This window comes from Mus caroli, unplaced genomic scaffold (assembly GCF_978045245.1).
Source record: "Mus caroli unplaced genomic scaffold, Mus_caroli_1 scaffold_12, whole genome shotgun sequence".
Taxonomy (NCBI): domain Eukaryota; kingdom Metazoa; phylum Chordata; class Mammalia; order Rodentia; family Muridae; genus Mus; species Mus caroli.
This window is the reverse complement of record NW_028227267.1, coordinates 48,996,175-49,002,039: the sequence shown is the minus strand read 5'-3', so window position 1 is coordinate 49,002,039 and position 5,865 is coordinate 48,996,175. Positions and strand designations below refer to the sequence as shown.

Sequence of the window (5,865 nt, the reverse complement as noted above, 5' to 3'; positions counted from 1 at the left end):
CAGCTATTGGATGGATCACAGGGCCCCCAATGGAGGAGCTAGAGAAAGTACCCAAGGAGCTAAAGGGAACTGCAACCCCATAGGTGGAACATTATTATGAACTAACCAGAACCCCAGAGCTCTTGACTCTAGCTGCATTTGTATCAAAAGATGGCCTAGTCGGCCATCACTGGAAAGAGAGGCCCATTGGACTTGCCAACTTTATATTCCCCAGTACAGGGGAATGCCAGGGCCAAGGGGTGGGGTTGGGTGGGTGGGGGACTGGGGGGGGGAGTGTATTGGGGACTTTTTGGATAGCATTGGAAATGTAATTGAGGAAAAAACCTAAAAAAAAAAATAAAATTAAGAAAAAAAAAAGAATGTGTACTCTCCAGCTTTGTGTGGAGTGCTCTGTGAATGTCTGCTAAGCACATTTGATTCATGGTGTCTTTTAATTCTGATATTTCTCTCCTCGTTATTAGTTAGCATATTCTTTGTAAAGATGAATGGAGCTTTGATGATGTAATGGTGAGCATAGCTACCTTTCAAAGATGTTTGCAAATATCATAGGTTCTCTTTTCTCTCTCTCTCTCTCTGTCTCTCTCTCTCTCTCAATATAAGTTTTAGGTAAAAGTTTTAAAATCAGTTTGAAGGTTTTTTATTAGATATTTTCTTCATTTACATTTCAAATGCTATCCCGAAAGTCCCCTATACCCTCCCCTCCCCGCCCTGCTCCCCAACTCACCCACTTTTGCTTCCTGGCATTCCCCTGTATTGGGGCAAATAATCTTCAAAAGACCAAGGGCCTCTTCTCCCACTTATGGCTGACTAGGCCATCCTCTGCTACATATGCAACTAGAGACACAGGTCTGGGGGGGGGGTTACTGGTTAGTTCATATTGTTGTTCCTCCTATAGGGTTGCAGACCCCTTTAGCTTTTTGGGTACTTTCTTTAGGTCCTTCATTAAGGGCCCTCAGTTTGCAGTTTTAAGAGAAAGATTTATAATTATACCTTCATTGGAATAGCAGAGAGAACCCTCTTTTTGGGGAGATCCACTTATGCCCCCAGGGAACTAAGCTTCAGGACTGTCCATGGGCATATAAACCAGACCCACCTACAGCTCCCCAGGAATCCCTTGAATTTTGCTTCAGAATTCTAGCAAACAGAGCCTCCAACAAGTAAGAAAGCTGGATTCCTATGCTTAGACATGCCTACTCCACCCTGAAACTTAGTAAACAAACACAATCCATGGGCCTCCTCCAGAAAAGGACGTGTCTTCCCCTGCTTAGATGTACACAATTCAGAAACTATCCTCCAGTTCCTGGCCAACCTGATGTACTAGATCCATCTAAAACCGCTAGGAACTTTGTTCCAGGAGCCCAGCCATGCAGCCTTGGTAACAAGTAGGCTACTGACTGCTCCAGCTTAGGACAACATATGCCTCTCTGGAACTTTCTGTACTAGCCTCAAAATTACTCTCACTTAGTCTTCTCATGTACATTAGAAATATCTCTGCTAAGAAGAAAGATAGATTGAACAAGGATGATGGGATGGGGAAGTAGCAAAGGACGAAAAAGAAGAAGGAAGAACCATAACGAACAATGTACTGTAGATGTGAAATTCCAACACAGAAACAGAAACCAGATGTGAAACCAAGATATAGATCTATTCCACAAATTACTAATCCCATACATACACATTACCTGGAAGAAATTCCAGACAAAGAATTCAAAAGAGTGATTATAAGTATGTTTAAACAATTCAATGAAGGGCTTCCCTGATCTCAGCTCTACTACCACCCACTGCCGTCTTACCCTCCCACCATGGCCCTCCTGCACTCCAGTGAGTCCTCTCTGGGATGGCTGCTGCCTTTCACCGTCGAAATGGGACCTCCAGATCCCATCCTGGAAGTTATAGAAACCTTCAAGAGAGATACCAACAGCAAGAAGAGGAACCTGGGAGTTGGTGCCTGGGGAATGATAACAGAAAGCCATACGTGCTCCTCAGTGTTGGGAAGGCAGAGGCCCAGATTGCTGCAAAAAGTTTGGACAAAGAATACCTGCCCATTGAGGGACTGAGTTAATTTTATAAGGCTTCTGCAGAACTGGACCTGGGCGAGAACAACGAAGTGTTGAAAAGCGGCCGGTTTGTCACTGTGCAGACTATTTCCAGAACTGGAGCCTTAAGGGTCAGAGCCAGTTTTCTGCAAAGATTTTTTTTTTTAAGTTCAGCAGAGATGTCTTTCTGCCCAAACCATCCTGGGGAAATCATATGCCCATCTTCATGAATCTCCAAGGTTATCGCTACTATGACCCCAAGACTTGCGGCTTTGATTTCTTCGGAGCCCTAGAAGACATAACAAAAATCCCAAAGCAGAGTGTTCTCCTGCAAGTTTGCGCTCACAACCTCATGGGTGAGGACCCGTGTCCAGAGCAGTGGAAGGAAATGACAACTGTGGTGAAGAAAAAGAATCTCTTCGCATTCTTTGACTTGCCTACCAAGGCTTTTGCCAGCGGTGATGGTGATAAGGATGCCTGGACCATGCGTCACTTCATCGAGCAGGGCATCAATGTCTGCCTCTGCCAATCGTATGCCAAGAACATGGACCTATACGGTGAGCATGTGGGAGCCTTCATGGTGGTCTGCAAAGATGCCAACGAAGCCAAAAGGGTGGAGTCACAGCTGAAGATCCTGATCCATCCCCTGTATTCTAACTCACGTCTCAATGGGGCTCGGATAGCAGCAACCATCCTGACTTCTCCAGACTTGCGGAAGCAATGGTTGCAAGAGATGAAAGGCATGGCTGACCACATCATCAGCATGAGAATCCAGCTGGTCTCCAACCTGAAGAAAGAGGGCTCTTCCCACAACTGGCAGCACATCATGATCAGATCCGCATGTTCTGTTTCACTGGCCTAAAGCCTGAGCACATGGAGACTGACCAAGAAGTTCTCGGTCTACATGACAAGGGATGGCGGAATCTCCATGGCAGGGGTCACCTCTGGCAATGTAGGCTACCTTGCCCATGCCATTCAATAAAATTACTATAGACACCCCCCCCAAATAATTCAGCGAAGATGTGAATACAGTCCAGAAAAGTAAAAAAGCAAAAACAAAACAAAAACAAAGGAAAGCAAAGCAAAACAAAGAGATGAATAAAATAAGGAAGCCAATCCAAGATATGAAAATGCAGTTTAACAACAAGATAAAATTACTAAAGAAAACCCAAACTGAAATGTTTCGGAAAATTAAACAATCAACACAATGAAACTTCAGTGAAAAGCCATGGAATAGATCACCAAGCACTGAAGAATACACATACTTCTCAATATGTCATGAAAATTTTTACAAATTGACAGAGAGCAAGGCTCAACAAATGTGAGTCATTTGTAATAGCATCTTGTATTATATCTCATAACAATAGAATAAAGATAGCTCTTAAAAGCAGTGGAAACTACAGAAAGAGCACAAGCCCATGGAGACTAAATATCACACTATTAACTGTTATTGGAGTCAAGACAGAAAACTTTAAATCCCTAGAATTTAAAGAAAATGAAAACACAACATAATATCTATGGGGCACAATGAAAGCTTAATCAATTGTTTTTAATTTTTGTTTTGTTTTTTGTTGTTGTTGTTTTGTTTTGTATTTTGGGGTTTTTTTTTGGGGGGGGGGCGTGTTGAGACAGAGCCTTTCTATTTGTAATCCTGGTTGTCCTGGAATTCATTATGTAGTTGTGAGTTCTCACCAGGTTAGCCTCAAAATCCCATATACCCACCTGCCACTGCCTTTTGAGTGTTGGATTTGAAGCCATGTTTACCACACCTATAATAAGGAAGATTTGTAACAGTATGGTCCTACATCAAAACAAATTAAGAAATCTCCAGTTCCATAGCTAAATATGTACAGGAAAGCCTTAGAAAAGCAAGAACAAGTGACACCCCTAAAATAATAAGTGGGAAAAGATCATCAAGTCGGGGATGAAGTTAATTAAAAGCAAAGAATGCAATTTATTTATTAAACCCAGGCTTGGTCTTTGAAAAGACTAATATGCTTTTACCCAAATTAACCAAAAGAAAGTGATAAAGCCAACATTAATAAAGTTAAAGATGAAAAGGAAACATTGTAACAGACACAAAATAAATTCATAGAATCAGAAGAATGTACTATAAACATTAATATTTAAGTAAATTAGAAAATCTAAAAAATACAGATCAATTTCATAAGACTTACCAAAGTTAAATCAAAATGAAGTAAAAATATTGAACCAGACATGTTACAACCTATAAGATGAAAGCAGTAATTTAAAATCCCCTAACTTGGAAGGCAAAACTGCACATGCTGTTAATCCTAGCAGTAGGAAGGCAGAAGCAGTTTAATAACTCTGAGTTCTAAGCCAGCCTTGTCTACATAGCATGTTCTAGGACATTAAGTGCTACATCACAGAGAGACTCTGTCAAAATCAAAACAAAACCAAAATCAACCAACCAACCAAACAAACAAAAAAACCCAAACTCTTTATCCATCTAGAAAAAGACAAGAGACAGATGAATTCAGCCCAGAGATCTACCAGACCTTCAAAGAACTAACACTGGTATTCCTCAAATTATCCCTCAAATCCACAAGGAAGGAATATTTCCAAATTCTTTTTATGAATGCAGTATTACCCTGATACAAAAATCCAACAAAAGAGAAAATTGTAGACCAATTTCCATAACACACATACAAGCAAAAATTCTCAGTAAAGCACTTGCAAATCAAACTCAGGAACACTTCAAAAAGACCACATCAACCATGGTAGATAGGCTTCATCCTACAAAATATAATTAGATCCTTCTCTTTCACTCTGAACAAAGCTCAATCTCAAATGTGTCAAGAGCCTCAGCATAAGACCTGATGTCCTGAACTGTAGAGAATTTGCTTCGACCTAAAGGCACTTTCTGAACAGGACTCCAGTAGCACAGGCACTAAGACCATCAATCAGTGACCAGGACTTTGTGGAACTAAAACCTTCCATACAGCAACGAAGACCATCACCTGAATGAAGAGGCAGCCTAAGGATGGGGAACACCTTGCTTAGCTATATACCACTGAAGGCAAGTACTGAATAGCAAGACAGACACAGCCTCATAAAGTTGGGATTTGAAATAACTAGAGTTTTTAAAGAAAGAAATACAAATTTGAGAAAAAATTTTATATAGTCAAAATCATTGCCCATCAGGGAAATGAAAATTAAAACTATTTTTAAGATTTAGTCTTATTCCAGTCAAAATGGCAAAGAGAAAATTGACAAATGATGATGTGGAGACAGGGGGATTCTTATTCACTGTCGATAGTGTAAATTAGTGACACCACTATGGGAACTAATGTGGGTGTTACTCAGAAAAGGAAAAATAGACTAATTATATAATCCAGCTCTGCCACTTCTGGACAGATTCCCAAAGGACACTATATGCTACTACAAAGATACTTTTTTATTCATGTTCATTGCTACATTGGTCACAACAACTAGGACATGGAAACAGTCTAAATGTCCATTAGTGATTGAATGGATAATCGATTGGCTATGACTACATGCACCAGGTCTATACAATCAAGCCATCCAAAATTCCCACACAGATTGGGGAAGGCTCATGGAGTTGCACCTCTCATGGACCAGCTATTGGCAGTCAGTAGCTGCTGGAGAAGGAGAGTCAGTATTCTTCAGTCATGTTGCCATGGAGGTCTACTCATGATCCACTATATGGTTCTACATCCATCTACATACTGAAAAACAATCTAGGTAGACTCAGTAGCTCTAAACAAAATAAGGACAGGAGGTTTGTGGGGAGGGTGTAATGAACTGAATAGGAGAGGATTTAGAAATAAGGGAATGAGGACTGAAT

The 5,865-nt window shown here is 40.7% G+C and overlaps 1 pseudogene; it reads left to right on the top strand.

The window, feature by feature from the left end:
- Positions 1-1,802: 1,802 nt before the first annotated feature.
- LOC147001863 (aspartate aminotransferase, mitochondrial pseudogene) lies at positions 1,803-3,018 on the top strand (annotated as a pseudogene).
- Positions 3,019-5,865: the final 2,847 nt, after the last annotated feature.